Source organism: Protomyctophum parallelum (assembly GCF_964188405.1).
Source record: "Protomyctophum parallelum genome assembly, chromosome: 18".
Taxonomy (NCBI): domain Eukaryota; kingdom Metazoa; phylum Chordata; class Actinopteri; order Myctophiformes; family Myctophidae; genus Protomyctophum; species Protomyctophum parallelum.
The window spans coordinates 44228559-44249277 of NC_139716.1; the positions used below are offsets into that span (position 1 = coordinate 44228559).

At 39.4% G+C, this 20719-nt stretch overlaps 1 long non-coding RNA gene across 1 annotated transcript in view; it reads right to left on the bottom strand.

Moving 5' to 3' along the window:
• Positions 1–4613: 4613 nt before the first annotated feature.
• LOC310875298 overlaps positions 4614–20719 on the bottom strand; it is a 38337-nt gene continuing 22231 nt past the window's right edge. Inside the window, exon 3 of the long non-coding RNA XR_014570634.1 lies at positions 4614–4738. This is a non-coding gene — a long non-coding RNA (uncharacterized lncRNA). The remainder of the gene's footprint in view (positions 4739–20719) is intronic.

A 20719-nucleotide genomic window follows, 5' to 3' on the forward strand; every position in this document is an offset into this window, starting at 1 on the left:
TAGACTAGAGCAGAGCCACAGAGCTTCTGGTCTGGTCTGGTCTAGACTAGAGCAGAGCCACAGAGCTTCTGGTCTGGTCTGGTCTAGACCTAGAGCAGAGCCACAGAGCTTCTGGTCTGGTCTAGACTAGAGCAGAGCCACAGAGCTTCTGGTCTGGTCTGGTCTAGACTAGAGCAGAGCCACAGAGCTTCTGGTCTGGTCTGGTCTAGACTAGAGCAGAGCCACAGAGCTTCTGGTCTGGTCTGGTCTAGACTAGAGCAGAGCCACAGAGCTTCTGGTCTGGTCTGGTCTAGACCAGAGCAGAGCCACAGAGCTTCTGGTCTGGTCTGGTCTGGTCTAGACTAGAGCAGAGCCACAGAGCTTCTGGTCTGGTCTAGACTAGAGCAGAGCCACAGAGCTTCTGGTCTGGTCTGGTCTAGACCAGAGCAGAGCCACAGAGCTTCTGGTCTGGTCTGGTCTAGACTAGAGCAGAGCCACAGAGCTTCTGGTCTGGTCTGGTCTGGTCTAGACTAGAGCAGAGCCACAGAGCTTCTGGTCTGGTCTGGTCTAGACCAGAGCAGAGCCACAGAGCTTCTGGTCTGGTCTGGTCTGGTCTAGACTAGAGCAGAGCCACAGAGCTTCTGGTCTGGTCTGGTCTAGACTAGAGCAGAGCCACAGAGCTTCTGGTCTGGTCTGGTCTAGACCAGAGCAGAGCCACAGAGCTTCTGGTCTGGTCTGGTCTAGACTAGAGCAGAGCCACAGAGCTTCTGGTCTGGTCTGGTCTGGTCTAGACTAGAGCAGAGCCACAGAGCTTCTGGTCTGGTCTGGTCTAGACCAGAGCAGAGCCACAGAGCTTCTGGTCTGGTCTGGTCTGGTCTAGACTAGAGCAGAGCCACAGAGCTTCTGGTCTGGTCTGGTCTAGACTAGAGCAGAGCCACAGAGCTTCTGGTCTGGTCTGGTCTAGACCAGAGCAGAGCCACAGAGCTTCTGGTCTGGTCTGGTCTAGACCAGAGCAGAGCCACAGAGCTTCTGGTCTGGTCTGGTCTGGTCTAGACTAGAGCAGAGCCACAGAGCTTCTGGTCTGGTCTAGACTAGAGCAGAGCCACAGAGCTTCTGGTCTGGTCTAGACTAGAGCAGAGCCACAGAGCTTCTGGTCTGGTCTGGTCTAGACTAGAGCAGAGCCACAGAGCTTCTGGTCTGGTCTGGTCTGGTCTAGACTAGAGCAGAGCCACAGAGCTTGTGGAAACACCGGCCGCAGCGATCCTAGAGTCTCCCTTCAACCCCACAGAGGGTTGTAGAAACCCCAAACAGTGCAGGTCTGCTTTTAGTTGTTTTAACCCATTCTGACCTGAGATCAGATTCATACAAAGGTTTCCACCGGACACACACCGGTTTGATGAACCCATTCTGACCAGAGATCAGATTCTAAAAATGTCAGTCGTTCTTCGATTTTTTTTTCCAAAATAGCAGACCTACAAGCTCGTATCGCGCCACTCGGTGGCGCGATATGAGCTTGTAGATCTGCTATTTTTAAATAGCTAAAGCATAACATGATGCTGACACCAAAATGGGTGCCCGTTCAGAATGGGTTAAACAACCCTCTCTGGTGTTAACGGCGAGAGACTCTGGCTTTTAGAAGTGTTGTAAAGTCTCTCTCTCCTGATTGGCCGTGACTAACTGCTAAGCCTCCTGATTGGTCGTGACTATAGACTGATTAGCCTCGCTCAACCGTCTGATAAAACGAGCCATTGTTTGATCCCGCCACGGTCGGCTAAATTAAATCTAATTGCCCGTCAATCAATCTCTCGTCCCGCAGTCAACCAATGGCTATGCTTTAAGAACTCGTAACTCACTCTGTGGGAGGAACCGTTTAGGCGGTATTTAACCCAATCTCTGCTAAGGCCTTGGAACGTCTCGGGATCGCCCCAGGAGGAAGTCACTGATGTTGTTCTGGAGAGGGAAGTCTGGAGCTCTCTGGTGGAGCCGTTTCCCCCGCGACCCGACTACGGATAAGCGGTTGGAGATGGATGAATGGATGGATGGATATGCATGGTTTTTGGCTATTTATTTATAGTTAACCCATTCTGACCTGAGATCAGATTCTAAAAATGTCTATTACATCCTGACAGTTTAATTATTAACCCATTCTGACCTGAGATCAGATTCTAAAAGTGTCTTCGATTTTTCAAAAATAGCAGACCTACAAGCTCGTATCGCGCCACTCGGCGGCGCGAAATGAGCTTGTAGATCTGCTATTTTTCAATAGCTAAAGCATAACATGATGCCAACACCAAAATGGGTGCCCGGTCAGAATGGGTTAATAGGTCGTTTTTTGCATAACGGGCAGCGTGATTGCAACCTATCGTGTATACCGGATGTGACAAAAAGATCAGATCTACAAGCTCACAACGTGCTGCAGTGTGATCCTAAGCTCTATGATAGAACAGATCTACAAGCTCACAGTGTGATTCTAAAGCTCTAGGATAGCTGGCGTAGGACAACATTTGGCACCACGTTTTGAAAGGAATGATGTTTATATCAGCCTGAAAACTGGCTTCAACATTCTGGAAAAAGGGTTTGGAAAATTTCCGGAAATTCATTGGTAAAAATGTGTGGAAACCCTGGATCTACAAGATCACTGTATCAGCACATTTAGCTGATCTACAAGCTCACTGTATCAGCACATTTAGCTGATCTCCAAGCTCACTGTATCAACACATTTAGCTGATCTCCAAGCTCACTGTATCAACACATTTAGCTGATCTACAAGATCACTGTATATCAACACATTTAGCTGATCTACAAGATCACTGTATATCAACACATTTAGCTGATCTACAAGATCACTGTATATCAACACATTTAGCTGATCTACAAGATCACTGTATATCAACACATTTAGCTGATCTACAAGATCACTGTATATCAGCACATTTAGCTGGGTCTAAAAACTGATCTACAAGCTCACTGTATCAGCACATTTAGCTGGGTCTAAAAACTGATCTACAAGCTCACTGTATATCAACACATTTAGCTGATCTACAAGCTCACTGTATATCAACACATTTAGCTGGGTCTAAAAACTGATCTACAAGCTCACTGTATATCAACACATTTAGCTGGGTCTAAAAACTGATCTACAAGCTCGCTGTATCAACACATGTATTACTATTAAATGAATGAAATGTCTCCACGTTCTACTAAACGGCCATGAGAAAAATGCAACCTTTAAAAACATTCCATGTGCTTCACTTCATAAGTTGGAAGTTTAACTTCCTTAACCCATTTAGACCTGGGAACGATTCTAAAAAAAATGTCTTCTAAATCAAGACAGTTTTCTGAAAAACCCTACATTTCTGTGTCAGTGGGGCTCAATATTTAATGTCAAGGACCCCGAAAATTATATGTAATATATATATACCTCCGCCCTCCCATCTGAAAATATGTTGTTCCAGGGACGCCCCAGAGGCAAATGTTTGAATTAACAATGTTCGCTGAGAAAGAATATATATATATATATATATATATATTTTGACGATAAAAAAAAATAGCAGACCTACAAGGTCATAGCACTCGGTGCTTGTAGATCTGCTATTTTTCAACAGCTAAAAGTGTAACATAATGCTTTAAAACACCAAAAGGGGTTCACGCCGTTAATAATGGCTCAAACCAAGAGAAACCACACAACTCCTGGACTCCAAACCAAGAGAAACCACACAACTCCTGGACTCCAAACCAAGAGAAACCACACAACTCCTGGACTCCAAACCAAGAGAAACCACACAACTCCTGGACTCCAAACCAAGAGAAACCACACAACTCCTGGACTCCAAACCAAGAGAAACCACACAACTCCTGGACTCCAAAACAAGAGAAACCACACAACTCCTCAGTTAAAAACACCCAGGACTCCAAACCAGGAGAAACCAGACAACTCCTCATGTGATCTAACTCCATTCATATGGCGTACGTGATGACCTGTAGGTTACACACGTAACCCCGGTTCTTTAAGAATATGAGTGAGGGCCTCCCCCTGGCCAGCCGGGGCGCCTGATGGAGGGGAAAGGAACTGGTTGGAATAACGTGTTCCTTCCACGCGCTACGTCCAACCAGGGAAACTCCCCCCTGTCAGGTGTAAAGGAGCAACTTGGACACTCAGGCATGAAGGAAGCATGAGTTCAGGTCCGTTGCTCTCCCCTTGTCCCCCATATATGGGGACTAGGTTGGTCTCCCCTTGTCCCCCATATATGGGCACTAGGTTGGTCTCCCCTTGTCCCCCATATATGGGGACTAGGTTGGTCTCCCCTTGTCCCCCATATATGGGGACTAGGTTGGTCTCCCCTTGTCCCCCATATATGGGGACTAGGTTGCTCTCCCCTTGTCCCCCATATATGGGGACTAGGTTGGTGGAGGGTGTGTAGAGCCCAGGATCACATTAGATGATTGACACAGGGGTGAAAAATGGGTTACAAAATCGTGGGATAAAAAAAGAAAAAAGAAAAAAAAAAACTGATCTACAAGCCCACTGCATCAACACATTTAGCTGGGTCTAAAAACTGATCTACAAGCCCACTGTATCAGCACATGGCCCGGCGGGCCGTTAGCATCAACACGGTTCTGGTTCTGAGAGACTCACAGACGTCGGGCTCCTCGTCCGAGCCGTCGGGACAGTCCTTCTCGCCGTCACAGCGCCACCCTTTGGAGATGCACGTCACCGCGTCCTTACACACAAACTGCTTAGGGCTGCATGTCTTCTGGGCTGGAGGGACAGACAGGCAGACAGGCAGACAGACAGACAGACAGACAGACAGACAGACAGACAGACAGACAGACAGACAGACAGACAGACAGACAGACAGACAGACAGACAGACAAGACAGACAGACAGACAGAAGGTTACAAAGGAGTTTGAACCATTTGGCTGATGGTGATTGGGTGATTTGTGATTGGGCGTTGTCATGATCTGCGTTCCTGTGGTCTGATTGGTCATCAGATTAATTTGGTGTCAAAAACAGGCTCCATATTAGGCTGTGCAACCAGTGATGATTATATTATTTTGTTTTAGTCATTTTAGTACTATTTTAGTCTCTTGAATAATTGTAGCCTACTTGTAGCCTTTTTCAAGCATCACTTTGTTAATAGGCGACTATTACACACACACGCACACGCGCACACACACACACACACACACACACACACACACACACACACACACACACACACACACACACACACACACACACACACACACACACACACACACGGCGAGAGGCTTTGAATAAAACCTAAAATAAGCAGGGCAGAGCTTTACTTCCAGAGCAGGACAAGAAGCGACGGTGACGCAACACCACCAACAACAACACCGTCTTCTAAGGCTGTTGAAAAACAGCAGATCTACAAGCTCGTAGAGCTTTGTTAGATCTGCATTTTTCTTTTTTTTTAATCGTGAGAATGTGGCACAAATCTTTGAGGGGACATATTTTCAGATGGGGGGGGGGTCGGCCGGGCGGCCAAATACAGATAATTCTGGGGGTCGTCCTCGACATGAAATATAGTTTGAAAACCAACTGATATAGAATCATAGGATTTTAACCCATTCTGAACGGGAACTCATTTTGGTGTTAGCATCATGTTGTGCTTTAGCTATTGAAAAATAGCAGATCTACAAGCTCATAGCGCGCCACCGAGTGGCGCGCTACGAGCTTGTAGGTCTGCTATTTTTGAAGAAATCAAGAACGACTGACATTTTTAGAATCTGATCTCAGGTCAGAATGGGTTCATCAGACCAGTGTGTGTCCTCCAGTGGAAACCTCGTATGAATCTGATCTCAGGTCAGAATGGGTTCATCAGACCAGTGTGTGTCCTCCAGTGGAAACCTCGTATGAATCTGATCTCAGGTCAGAATGGCTTAATCAGACCAGTGTGTGTCCAGTGGAAACCTCGTATGAATCTGATCTCAGGTCAGAATGGGTTAATCAGACCCAGTGTGTGTCCAGTGGAAACCTCGTATGAATCTAATCTCAGGTCAGAATGGGTTAAGGAAAACTGTCATGATTTAGAAGATATTTGGTATAGAATATATAAGTCTCAGGTATAAATGGACTAGAAGACTATCAAAGAACAGCCTGTTCTGGTGAGACTGAACCCCCCCCCCCCCACCCCCCTCCTATCCTCAATTCCCCCTTCATTCAATACAAACCTTCCTCAAATACAAGAAAACAAAAAAAAAAGAGCAAACTAAACAGGACAGAAAGCCAGCCTGTTTGTTGCCAAATGGGGGAAAGTGTTCTCTCAAACCACAGACATCCTCCAATCATCTCCTCCTGGAGAGCAGCGTATACGGCATAAACATATACCAGAGAAAACGCACATACACGCACACGCACATAACACGCACGCATAACGCGCGCGTGCACGCACAGAACCCGCAAATAGCAACAACAATCACAGTGGGGGAGTACTTCAGTACTATACTTTCTTTTTTCTTTCAAATACTTTATAGCCTACTTTTACTCCAGCTTTAGTTACACGTTACTTTGGTGGTGAATCCCTATTTACCAATATAGCCGACCTACAAGATCACGTGTCGCGACGACAGGGTTGACACGTGAGCTATAGCTTGTAGGTCGGCTAATTACGTCACGCAAATTAATAATGGGCACGATATAAGTTAGTATATAGTCCAGTTACCCTGGGTAAACATAGTACCTTTCACATAGTACCTTTCCTTTCCTTAGTCCAGTTACCCTGGGTAAACATGGTACCTTTCCTTTCCTTAGTCCAGTTACCCTGGGTAAACATAGTACCTTTCCTTTCCTTAGTCCAGTTACCCTGGGTAAACATAGTACATTTCCTTTTCTTAGTCCAGTTACCCTGGGTAAACATAGTACATTTCCTTTCCTTAGTCCAATTACCCTGGGTAAACATAGTACCTTTCCTTTCCTTAGTCCAGTTACCCTGGGTAAACATAGTACCTTTCCTTTCCTTAGTCCAGTTACCCTGGGTAAACATAGTACCTTTCCTTTCCTTAGTCCAGTTACCCTGGGTAAACATAGTACATTTCCTTTTCTTAGTCCAGTTACCCTGGGTAAACATAGTACATTTCCTTTCCTTAGTCCAATTACCCTGGGTAAACATAGTACCTTTCCTTTCCTTAGTCCAGTTACCCTGGGTAAACATAGTACCTTTCCTTTCCTTAGTCCAGTTACCCTGGGTAAACATAGTACCTTTCCTTTCCTTAGTCCAGTTACCCTGGGTAAACATATAGTACCTTTCCTTTCCTTAGTCCAGTTACCCTGGGTAAACATAGTACCTTTCCTTTCCTTAGTCCAGTTACCCTGGGTAAACATAGTACCTTTCCTTTCCTTAGTCCAGTTACCCTGGGTAAACATAGTACCTTTCCTTTCCTTAGTCCAGTTACCCTGGGTAAACATAGTACCTTTCCTTTCCTTAGTCCAGTTACCCTGGGTAAACATATAGTACCTTTCCTTTCCTTAGTCCAGTTACCCTGGGTAAACATAGTACCTTTCCTTTCCTTAGTCCAGTTACCCTGGGTAAACATAGTACCTTTCCTTTCCTTAGTCCAGTTACCTTGGGTAAACATAGTACCTTTCCTTTCCTTAGTCCAGTTACCCTGGGTAAACATAGTACCTTTCCTTTCCTTAGTCCAGTTACCCTGGGTAAACATAGTACCTTTCCTTTCCTTAGTCCAGTTACCCTGGGTAAACATAGTACCTTTCCTTTCCTTAGTCCAGTTACCCTGGGTAAACATATAGTACCTTTCCTTTCCTTAGTCCAGTTACCCTGGGTAAACATAGTACCTTTCCTTTCCTTAGTCCAGTTACCCTGGGTAAACATAGTACCTTTCCTTTCCTTAGTCCAGTTACCCTGGGTAAACATAGTACCTTTCCTTTCCTTAGTCCAGTTACCCTGCATGGGTAAACATAGTACCTTTCAAAGAAAGCACGTGTTTTTAGGCTTATATTAAAAATACTCAATATCCATTAACAGCCATTTTCACCGTCTTCAAAGCAGTGTTGTTTTTGGCGGAACATTTTGATTTTAGTTTCAGTCTTTGTCTTTTGAATAGTTTTCATTTACTTTTAGTCACATTTTAGTCACCTGGAATGTCTTTAGTGTTAGTCTAGTTTTAGTCGACTAAATGTCATAAGATTTTAGTCGACTAAATTTATTTTGGCTGGTCTTGTCATAATGACTTATTTTACACTTGCTGAAAATAGCTGATCTACAAGCTCACAACGCGTCGCAAACCAAGTGTAAAATGACTTATACTGTATCTCTTGTCCACTAGTCCCTTCCTAACATTTTAGTCTAGTTTGTATTTGTTGACAAAATTGTCAGTATATTTAGTCTTAGTTTTAGTCACCGTAGCATAGTTTTAATTTAGTTTTAGTCAGTGAAAAAAGGTAGTTGACGAACATTTTTCGTCTTAGTTTTAGTCGACGAAAACAACACTGCTTCAAAGCAACCATAACAGAACACAGCACAAAATAGCCTCTCTCCATGTGTTATGGGACAAGTAGACAGGTATAGGTACAAAACAAATAGCTAAATGCCTAAATAAAGTTTCCCCAGTGACATAAAAAAAACAGAGTTCCTAATTTAATAAAGACTCACCTCAAACACCGCTGGGTCAAATTAACCTGCTATTTCCTCACCCAATAAACGCTGAAGGCGGGAGGACAGTCAGAGAGTGACGCAGTTTTTATTAATTCCTCTTCTGGAGAGTTCGTTCGAAGCCCGCGCTTTTTTTTTGACAGCGTATACGCTTTGTCAAAAACCAACAGATCTACAAGCTCACTCCGCGTTGCGACGCGACGAGCTGTTCAGCTTGTAGATCTTATAACATGACGACACCGGCACGGCTTGCAGTGAGGAGTCAACCAATAACGAACGAAGGAGCCGTTTACGGCGTCTTGCTTGAATCACGACAGTTGTCGGAGAAATTCTAGAAGGGGATAAAAAGAAAAGAAGAGACGACGCACACACACACACAGTGTGTGTGCGCGCGCGCATGCGTGCGTGTGCCCGCACGTATCACTCCCGTTTCCCATTAATTCCATTCCATTGTTCCATAATAGTAACACCAGCGCCTGTGTGTGTGTGTGTGTGTGTGTGTGTGTGTGTGTGTGTGTGTGTGTGTGTGTGTGTGCGTGCGTATATTTATCACTCCCACATTGTAACCTAAAGTCATAGGTTTAAGAAAGCAGGGCTGTCTGTACTACTGTCACTTTGTACCTTTTTGCATAATCATATCTGTGCAAAATCTTTGCACAATCCTCACAGAAAAGGCGTGTTTTTATTCGAGTAAAAAAAAAATCACTATATCGGTTAGGCCTGTCAAAAAATTTGATTCGAGTTAGAATCGCGATTCTAATGCCGTCCGATTCAGAATCAATTCTCATTTTCCAAAGATTGAATCGCATTATGGCCTGGGTTTCTGCATAGTGCATTTGGTATTGAGTGAGAAGAGATTTTGTAACTTTTGTACTGGTTCAAATTTGTGCAAGCTAAATAAATGAGACATGTTCTTACTCTTGGATTTAACCTTTGTGTGTTTAAATCATTCAGTTGATAAAACCTTTACAATTATACAAGCTTTTTACAAAATGTACTCTGCTTTCATGCCAGAAGACTGGAGTAGATCATGCTAAAATCCTATTTAATTGTTTTTAATAAAAATAAAAAAAACTGCTTTAGAATCGGGAAAAAATCTTTTTTGAATCGAGAATCGGATAAATCGAAAAGATCGTTTTTTAATCGAATCGTCACCCCAAGAATCGGAATCGAATCGAATCGTGGGACACCTAAAGATTCGCAGCCCTAATATGGGTTGCATATCGGTTATCGGTGATTGTTACACTCTATCGTATCGGTTATCGTATCGGTCACAAAATTCCATATCGGTCGGTCTCTACTACGGACGGCTGCAATTTGAAACTGGCCCCTGTAAAAAAAAAAGGTATATCTGTACATCTCTAAATGTTGTGATGAATTGAACAAGGTGGACCCTGTTGTAAACCAGTGTAGTGTGTATGGTGTCGTCCACAGTTAACAGTCTGTGTATTGAGTTGTGCTTGAAATGTACCTATTCTGCAAACTGTTAATAAATACGTCAATCAATCAATCAATCAATCAATCAATCCACTACGCCTCAGAGGCAAAGTGAGACTGAAAAACATTAGACGAAAAATGTTCGTCGACTACCTAAATGGAAACTAAATGAAAACTAAGCTATGGTGACTAAAATTAAGACTAAATATACTGACAATTTCGTCAACAAATAAAAACTAGACTAAAATGTTAGGAAGGGACTATAGTGGACAAGAGATCCAGTATAGGTCATTTTGCACTTTGTTGCATGCTGAGAATAGCAGATCTACAAGCATCTTCAGGCATTGCAAACATTACAAACGTTGTAATGTTAGGTGTAATGTTGTGATGTTAAGAGTCGACAGAAGTGAACCTTTTCAAGCCTGTTTTCTCAACTCGCTGTTTCTCTGCGAGACATCACTCTATAAGCCATCAACAAACAACACATAAATCATGTAAAAACTCTCCAACACAATACTACAGTTCTACTACAGTTCCTTCTACTTTTACTTAAGCAGAGTATAATTGTTCTGAGTGGATCCGTTCTGCAGGACCAGAGAGTGAATGCTTGGCGGGTCTTCGGACCACCGTCCAGCCCGCCCATGTTTTATGACTAAAACTAAATGAAAACTATTCAAGAGCTATATGACTAAGATTAACATCAAAATTTGCTGCCAAAAACAACACTTTCTGTGTGGTGTTTGCATGTTCTCCCCGTGTCCCCTAGGGTAGGTACCCTCACATGTTCTCCCCGTGTCCCCTAGGGTAGGTACCCTCACATGTTCTCCCCGTGTCCCCTAGGGTAGGTACCCTCACATGTTCTCCCCGTGTCCCCTAGGGTAGGTACCCTCACATGTTCTCCCCGTGTCCCCTAGGGTAGGTACCCTCACATGTTCTCCCCGTGTCCCCTAGGGTAGGTACCCTCACATGTTCTCCCCGTGTCCCCTAGGGTAGGTACCCTCACATGTTCTCCCCGTGTCCCCTAGGGTAGGTACCCTCACATGTTCTCCCCGTGTCCCCTAGGGTAGGTACCTTCACAAAAAACATGAAGTAATCCTGGTCTCTAAACTGCCTCCCCCTGGCCAGCCGGGGCGCCTGATGGAGGGGAAAGGAACTGGTTGGAATAACGTGTTCCTTCCACTCGCTACGTCCAACCAGGGAAACTCCCCCCTGTCAGGTGTAAAGGAGCAACTTGGACACTCAGGCATGAAGGAAGCATGAGTTCAAGTCCGTTGCTCTCCCCTTGTCCCCCATATATGGGGACTAGGTTGGTCTCCCCTTGTCCCCCATATATGGGGACTAGGTTGGTGGAGGGTGTGTAGAGCCCAGGATCACATTAGATGATTGACACAGGGGAGAAAAATGGGTTACAAAATTGTGGGATAAAAAATATATAAAGAAAAAAGAAAACATGTAGCTGTCTAAGCTACTATAGTCACTCTTCATACAAAAACTAAGTTACACAGAAGTCTCTTTCAAGAGTAGAGCTCGCTATAAGTTCCTTCTATAGTGAAAGTATATGTGACGTGGTAAATATTACTGAAAAAAACACATGAATATATGACACCGAGTGACTGGAGAGTGGTTGGAGAACGCTCTCTGAATTCAAACCTCTCGTCTGTTTCATGTTGATTTGCTACTAAATGCACTGCATGACACGATATAAACGGACAGATATAACACTTTAATCCAAAGTGCTTTAAAGTGTTCATTCATTCCCCCCACACGCACGCACGCACGCACGCACGCACGCACGCACGCACGCACGCACGCACGCACGCACGCACGCACGCACGCACGCACGCACACACACACACACACACACACACACACACACACACACACACACACACACACACACACACACACACACACACACACACACACACACACACACACACACACACACACACACACACACACACACGCACGCACACTATTTATATGGTGCATTTATATAGCGCTACAAGCGCTATATAAATGCTCCATTTAGCGTTTACAATCTTAACCCAATTTAGACCCGAGGACGGTTCTACAAAATGTCTTCTAAATCCTGACAGTTTTCTGAAAAAAAACCTATGTTTAATATACCAGTGGTTCTCACAGGACCCCCAGAATAATAGGCCGCCGACCCCCATCTGAAGACATATTGTATGTTTTCGTCGACTAAAACTAAGACGAAATATGTTCGTCGACTACCTTTTTTCACTGACTAAAACTAAATAAAAACGAATCTATGAGGACTAAAACTAAGACTAAATATACTGACAATTTCGTCAACAAATAAAAACTAGACTAAAATGTTAGGAAGGGACTAGTGGACAAGAGATCCAGCTTTATGCTGGGTTTGCGACGCATTGTGAGATTGTAGATCTGCTATTTTCAGCATGCAAGCAAAGTGTAAAATATGTCATTACAACGACATCCAAGGCCTGTCAAAACACATTTTCGTCGACTAAATCAACTGTAGATTTAGTCCACTAAAATCGTATGACATTTAGTCGACTAAAACTAGACATTAGACACTAGAACATTCCAGGCGACTAAAATGTGACTAAAACTAAGTGAAAACTGCCAAAAACAACACTGGTTCCAGGGACCCCCCCCCCCCCCTCATCTGAAAACATATTGTTCCAGGGACCCCCCCCCCCCCCCCCCCCTCCCCCCAGACGCAAAGATTTGAGTTAAAAACATTCGGTCTGGCCCAGGCGGTGGCGTAACCGTCTGGGCACCCGACTGGTAATCCAGTCGCAGTGTGCCGCGGGTTCGACTCCCGAGCCCGACACGGCCTTTACTGCAGGTCTCCCCCCCCCCCCCCCCATCTCTCTCCCGTTTCCTGTCAGCCTACTGTCTGTCCCTTCAAAAAACCAATAAAAGGCGTAAGCCGCAAAAACAATATCTTAAAAAAGAAAACATTCGCTCTGAAAGAATATATATTCAAAGATTTGCACTACATTTTCACGATTTTTCAAAAATAGTAGACCTATAAGCTCATAGCGCGGCACTCGGTGCCGCGATATGAGCTTGTAGATCTGCTATTTTTCAATAGCTAAAGTATAGCATAATGCTTTGTTGAAACACAAACAGGGGTTCCTGCCCACTTTACCCCCTTTTGAAACCAGATCTTATTTTAATGATGTTTGGGAGACAAGAAAGACTGTCCTGGTGTCCAGGATGTCATGGACACTGGGCTCACTGCATTCCTTCCTGGACTACAATTCCCATAATGCTTTGGTCCACTGCTCCTCCTTGTGGATAGGGGGAGGGCTGTCTTACTGAGACAACATGTAGTCCAGGAAGTAAGTGAGCCCAATGTCCATGACATCATGGAGTCACATGGAAACTTTGAAATACTGAAATATCTAAAAACAACACCTCATATTACCCACACAAAAACCCCCAGGAAAGTGCTTCTTGTCTCCCAAACATCTGGGCGGGAACCGATTTTGGTGTTTTAAGCATTATGTTATAATTTAGCTATTGAAAAAATAGCAGATCTACAAGCTCGTAGGGCGGCACCGAGTGCCGCTCTACGAGCTTGAAGTAGGTCTGCTATTATTATTTTTTATCGTGAAAATGTGTCGCCAATCGTTTTTAACTCAAATCTTTGCTTCTGGGGGAGGGGGGGGGGTCCCTGGAACAACATATTTTCAGATGGGGGTCCGCAGCCAAATACAGATAATTCTGGGGGTCCTTGACATGAAATAGCGTGAGAACCACTGACATAGAAACATAGGGTTTTTCCGAAAACTGTCTTGTTGATTTAGAAGACATTTTCGTAGAATCGAGCTGCAGGTCTAAATGGGTTAAAATAAGATATGGTTGCAAAATGTGTTAAAGTTTATTGTTTATAAGGATCCCCATTAACTTTTGCCTTGACAAAAGCTAGTCTTCCTGGGGTCTGACACAGACAAACATTTAACATAGGCAATACTTACAAACACTAACTCAAAATAAAACATAGTAAAATAAAATATAAAATAAGAAAAAAAAACATAGGAGAAATAAAAAACAAATAAAAACATAGCAAAAAATCACTTTCAACAAATTATACATTTGAATTATTATTTTCCCAGGGTTACTGCAGTATGGTTTACATGAGGTGTTCTTTTAACTTGATTTTAAAGATGAATGTTGTATTTGTATTGGTTATACACTTTGGTTGTGCATTCCAACCTATTACTGCTCTATAGATAATAGAAGATTTAAGAATATTTGTTCTTGGTTTAGGTGCCACCAAAACACCCGAACTGGCTTGTCTAGTCATATGGTTATGTTCGTCTCTTACATGTGCTACCTGTTCAAAGAAATACTGTGGTTTTTTGTCCATTAATACATTTCTGAAAAACGTAAGAATACGTGAATGTAATCTATTCTCAACAGTAAGCCATGATAGATTTCTGTGCATTTCTGCAATGTGTGTCCTGTTGGAACACTGGAGAGCTAATCTGGCAGCTTTGTTTTGAGCTATTTGTAATAATAGTGTGAGAACCCACCTTTTCAGACTCCATCATGGCCCTAGCCCCTTAGATTTATACACATTTATAGCATGGTCATAGTACTTTATAGTAGATATAGTAGATGTATAGTTTATATGTAGTTTCATTATATAGTTACGTTCTTAGCTTACGCATGTTTTATGATAACTATTTTGTATGTATGTGATGTATTCCCATGCTTTTTTGTTCTTGCTTAATGTAAATCGCTCTGGATTAAGAGCGTCTGATGAATGCCTATACATTGTAAATTGTGAAGTGTCCCTTTAATCCATTTTGGGGGAGGGAACCCCTTTTGGAATTATGTTCTGCTTTAGCTATATTGAAAAATAGCAGATCTACAAGATGGTGGCGCGCTACGAACATGTAGGTCTGCTATTTTTGAAAAGATCGTGAAAATGTGCCTGAAATCTTTGAATATATTATGTTCTTTCAGAGCGAGTTTTTAACTCTAATCTTTGCTACTGAGAGGGTCCCTGGAACTACATATTTTCAGATCGGGGTCAGCGGCCAATGTCAGATATATATATATATATATATATATATATATATATATATATATATATATACTGTATATATTTGGGGTTCCTTGACATGAATATGTTTGAGAACAACTGACATGAAAAACATGTTTATTTTCTTCAGAAAAGACTTTTTTTTTTATTTCGACGTCAGGCCTTAATGGGTACAAAGGGTGAAGAACTTGTTCTTTTCCAAGCAGCCTCTCTCTGTCCGGTCCGACCCGGTGTTTTTCGTCAAGCAACATATTTTCCCAGCCATCATTATTTTGTAAAAACCCAGAGAAGCTGAAGCTAGCGGTATAGGTTCTGGTCCACTGTCTGCATGCCTTCATTATGTGCGTCTTTGTTTTTTCTTTGTTGTTTCTTAGTTATTTTCCATTTTGTTTTGTGTCTCCAAAAAGCTTGTTGTCCTTAAATAAGGCGTCGGTTTGTTGTTTTACGAGAGAGACCACAAGGCGTACGGGGAGGGGGGGGTTAAGGAACACTGTGGTGACTGGAATACACTTTGTTTTACCAGCTGCACGTTACGCAAAACAAGATGACACTTAACCCATTCTGACCTGAGATCAGATTCATATAGGTTTCCACTGGACACACACACTGGTCTGATGAACCCATTCTGACCTGAGATCAGATTCATACGAGGTTTTCCACTGGACACACACACACTGGTCTGATGAACCCATTCTGACCTGAGATCAGATTCATACGAGGTTTTCCACTGGACACACACACACTGGTCTGATGAACCCATTCTGACCTGAGATCAGATTCATACGAGGTTTCCACTGGACACACACACTGGTCTGATGAACCCATTCTGACCTGAGATCAGATTCATACGAGGTTTTCCACTGGACACACACACTGGTCTGATGAACCCATTCTGACCTGAGATCAGATTCATACGAGGTTTTCCACTGGACACACACACACTGGTCTGATGAACCCATTCTGACCTGAGATCAGATTCATACGAGGTTTCCACTGGACACACACTGGTCTGATTAACCCCCCCCCCCCCCCCCCATAATATATATTCAAAAATATTTACGCCACATTTTCAAGATTAAAAAAATTAAAAAATTAGCAGACCTACAGGCTCGTAGATCTGCTATTTTCCAATAGCTAACGTATAACATAAATGCTTTAACCCATTCTGACCTGAGATCAGATTCATACGAGGTTTCCGCCGGACACACACTGGGTCTGATGAACCCATTCTGACCTGAGATCAGATTAAAAAAAATGTCAGTCGTTCTTCGATTTTTCAAAAAATAGCAGACCTACAAGCTCGTATCGCGCCACTCGGTGGCGCGATATGAGCTTGTAGATCTGCTATTTTTCAATAGATAAAGCATAACATGATGCTAACACCAAAAGGCGTTCCCGTACAGAACGGGTTAACCCATTTGGGACTAAAAAAACCCTCATGTTTCTATAATGTCAGTTTTGGTGCTCAACCATTTTCATGTCACAAACGGGGTGTAATTATAATCAGAGTGGTTTTAGATTATTAATTATAATCAGAGTGGTTTTATATTATTAATTATAATCAGAGTGGTTTTAGATTATTAATTATAATCAGAGTGGTTTTAGATTATTAATTATAATCAGAGTGGTTTTAGATTATTAATTATAATCAGAGTGGTTTTATATTATTAATTATAATCAGAGTGGTTTTATATTATTAATTATAATCAGAGTGGTTTTATATTATTAATTATAATCAGAGTGGTTTTATATTATTAATTATAATCAGAGTGGTTTTATATTATTAATTATAATCAGAGTGGTTTTATATTATTAATTATAATCAGAGTGGTTTTAGATTATTAATTATAATCAGAGTGGTTTTATATTATTAATTATAATCAGAGTGGTTTTAGATTATTAATTATAATCAGAGTGGTTTTAGATTATTAATTATAATCAGAGTGGTTTTATATTATTAATTATAATCAGAGTGGTTTTATATTATTAATTATAATCAGAGTGGTTTTAGATTATTAATTATAATCAGAGTGGTTTTAGATTATTAATTATAATCAGAGTGGTTTTAGATTATTAATTATAATCAGAGTGGTTTTAGATTATTAATTATAATCAGAGTGGTTTTAGATTATTAATTATAATCAGAGTGGTTTTAGATTATTAATTATAATCAGAGTGGTTTTAGATTATTAATTATAATCAGAGTGGTTTTAGATTATTAATTATAATCAGAGTGGTTTTAGATTATTAATTATAATCAGAGTGGTTTTATATTATTAATTATAATCAGAGTGGTTTTATATTATTAATTATAATCAGAGTGGTTTTATATTATTAATTATAATCAGAGTGGTTTTATATTATTAATTATAATCAGAGTGGTCTTAGATTATTAATTATAATCAGAGTGGTTTTATATTATTAATTATAATCAGAGTGGTTTTATATTATTAATTATAATCAGAGTGTTTTTATATTATTAATTATAATCAGAGTGGTTTTATATTATTAATTATAATCAGAGTGGTTTTATATTATTAATTATAATCAGAGTGGTTTTATATTATTAATTATAATCAGAGTGGTTTTAGATTATTAATTATAATCAGAGTGGTTTTAGATTATTAATTATAATCAGAGTGGTTTTAGATTATTAATTATAATCAGAGTGGTTTTAGATTATTAATTATAATCAGAGTGGTTTTATATTATTAATTATAATCAGAGTGGTTTTATATTATTAATTATAATCAGAGTGGTTTTATATTATTAATTATAATCAGAGTGGTTTTATATTATTAATTATAATCAGAGTGGTTTTATATTATTAATTATAATCAGAGTGGTTTTATATTATTAATTATAATCAGAGTGGTTTTATATTATTAATTATAATCAGAGTGGTTTTATATTATTAATTATAATCAGAGTGGTTTTAGATTATTAATTATAATCAGAGTGGTTTTATATTATTAATTATAATCAGAGTGGTTTTAGATTATTAATTATAATCAGAGTGGTTTTATATTATTAATTATAATCAGAGTGGTTTTATATTATTAATTATAATCAGAGTGGTTTTATATTATTAATTATAATCAGAGTGGTTTTATATTATTAATTATAATCAGAGTGGTTTTATATTATTAATTATAATCAGAGTGGTTTTATATTATTAATTATAATCAGAGTGGTTTTATATTATTAATTATAATCAGAGTGGTTTTATATTATTAATTATAATCAGAGTGGTCTTAGATTATTAATTATAATCAGAGTGGTTTTATATTATTAATTATAATCAGAGTGGTCTTAGATTATTAATTATAATCAGAGTGGTTTTATATTATTAATCATAATCAGAGTGGTTTTATATTATTAATTATAATCAGAGTGGTTTTATATTATTAATTATAATCAGAGTGGTTTTATATTATTAATTATAATCAGAGTGGTTTTAGATTATTAATTATAATCAGAGTGGTTTTATATTATTAATTATAATCAGAGTGGTTTTATATTATTAATTATAATCAGAGTGGTTTTATATTATTAATTATAATCAGAGTGGTTTTATATTATTAATTATAATCAGAGTGGTTTTATATTATTAATTATAATCAGAGTGGTTTTAGATTATTAATTATAATCAGAGTGGTTTTATATTATTAATTATAATCAGAGTGGTTTTATATTATTGATTATAATCAGAGTGGTCTTAGATTATTAATTATAATCAGAGTGGTTTTATATTATTAATTATAATCAGAGTGGTTTTATATTATTAATTATAATCAGAGTGGTTTTAGATTATTAATTATAATCAGAGTGGTTTTATATTATTAATTATAATCAGAGTGGTTTTATATTATTAATTATAATCAGAGTGGTTTTATATTATTAATTATAATCAGAGTGGTTTTATATTATTAATTATAATCAGAGTGGTTTTAGATTATTAATTATAATCAGAGTGGTTTTATATTATTAAAGGTATATTCAGTGATTTCACTCAAAAAACCTTAGGTTTCGTTTTTGGCTGTGGGACCCAGACTTTCGTCCAATCAGTATAGAGAGTCAAAAACGAAACCTAAGGTTTTTTGACCCCCAGGGGTTAACTGGGGACAGGGAGGAACTCCTTATATGGCCAGCACACTCTATAGTAGGGAGGATTATCACAACAAAACAAAAAAATAAGTGATATTTGAATTAAGTGAAATCACTGAATATACCTTTAATTATAATCAGAGTGGTTTTAGATTATTAATTATAATCAGAGTGGTTTTATATTATTAATTATAATCAGAGTGGTTTTAGATTATTAATTATAATCAGAGTGGTTTTATATTATTAATTATAATCAGAGTGGTTTTATATTATTAATTATAATCAGAGTGGTTTTATATGATTAATTATAATCAGAGTGGTTTTATATTATTAATTATAATCAGAGTGGTTTTATATTATTAATTATAATCAGAGTGGTTTTATATTATTAATTATAATCAGAGTGGTTTTATATTATTAATTATAATCAGAGTGGTTTTAGATTATTAATTATAATCAGAGTGGTTTTATATTATTAATTATAATCAGAGTGGTTTTATATTATTAATTATAATCAGAGTGGTTTTAATTATTAATTATAATCAGAGTGGTTTTATATTATTAATTATAATCAGAGTGGTTTTATATTATTAATTATAATCAGAGTGGTTTTAGATTATTAATTATAATCAGAGTGGTTTTATATTATTAATTATAATCAGAGTGGTTTTATATTATTAATTATAATCAGAGTGGTTTTATATTATTAATTATAATCAGAGTGGTTTTATATTATTAATTATAATCAGAGTGGTTTTAGATTATTAATTATAATCAGAGTGGTTTTAGATTATTAATTATAATCAGAGTGGTTTTATATTTGGCACAATATGGTGATTTGGGTGTCCTTGACTGAACCCACCCCCCCCCCCCCCCTTCAACCATAAAAGGAATCTCCTGGAAACGATGCTTTTAACCTGAATAGCAATAACTGAATGGTGAAATAATGCTGAACGCACACACACACACACACACACACACACACACACACACACACACACACACACACACACACACAGTCCCAGCCTGTTTAATTATTCATGAAATGCAACGGGAATGGATTTGTGTAAAAAAAGAAAAAAGTGTTCCATCTCAGCGGAGCTTGTATTTGATGAGTGTGTGTGTGTGTGTGTGTGTGTGTGTGTGTGTGTGTGTGTGTGTGTTTGTCCTGACACCTTCCAACCGCTGGCAAGCTTCAGCACATGTGACACACCATATATGGAGCTGACCTGTTGTGACATTCCTATTGTGTTGATCTGACCTCATCAAACCCTGTACACTCAAGACGCGCTCCATATATGGCCAGTACAGAATTAATTCCATAAGACAGACAGACAGACAGACAGAAAGTGGGTCAGGAGGTCACTGGTACAGACTACGGTGAAAATACAACAATGACATTTTAAAAACAACTGAAGATGTAAATATATAATTTATACAGTTGTGTCTGTTTAGCTGCTCTGCTCCAAAAGCTATAATTTACAGCACATGAGTCTCTCCCTCCCTCTC